The sequence below is a fragment of the Hemiscyllium ocellatum genome, unplaced genomic scaffold (genome assembly GCF_020745735.1).
Source record: "Hemiscyllium ocellatum isolate sHemOce1 unplaced genomic scaffold, sHemOce1.pat.X.cur. scaffold_127_pat_ctg1, whole genome shotgun sequence".
Lineage (NCBI taxonomy): Eukaryota > Metazoa > Chordata > Chondrichthyes > Orectolobiformes > Hemiscylliidae > Hemiscyllium > Hemiscyllium ocellatum.
This window is the reverse complement of record NW_026867726.1, coordinates 1,707,657-1,708,253: the sequence shown is the minus strand read 5'-3', so window position 1 is coordinate 1,708,253 and position 597 is coordinate 1,707,657.

Below are 597 nucleotides of genomic sequence, written 5' to 3'. Positions count from 1 at the left end.
CACCGATTTCCCTATTTCCCTTCTTGAAAAGAGGAACAACATTCGCCTCTTCTAATTCTCTGGGACGACTCCTGTAGAGTGAGGCGGCAAATATCCTCGCCAGCAGCTTAGCAACCTCCTTTCCTCGCTTCTGGAGCAGCCGGGATAAATCTGGTCTGGCCACGGGGACTTATCAAGCTTAATGTTTTCCACAATTTCCAGCACACAATTTCATCAATCTTGATCTGTCCTTGCTTTCTAAATACATGTAAATTCCTGTCCCTCAGGGTACCCTCTAACAACTTGTCTAGCACCGACGTCAGGTTCACGCGTCTGTAGTTCCCGGGCTTGTCCAAACCGCCTTCCGTAAACAGTAGCACCACATTAACCAACCCCAGTCTCCTGGCTCCTCAGCTGTGACTATCAATAATACAAAACTCTCAGCAAGGGGCTCAGCAATATCTTCCCTGGCTTCCTACAGAATTTTAGGGTACACCTGATCAGATCCTGGGGATTATCCACCTTTATGCGTTTCAAGGTATCCAGTACCACTCTTCTGTGTAATATGGACATTTGTCAAGATGATGTCACCATCTATTTCCCGACATTCCATAACTC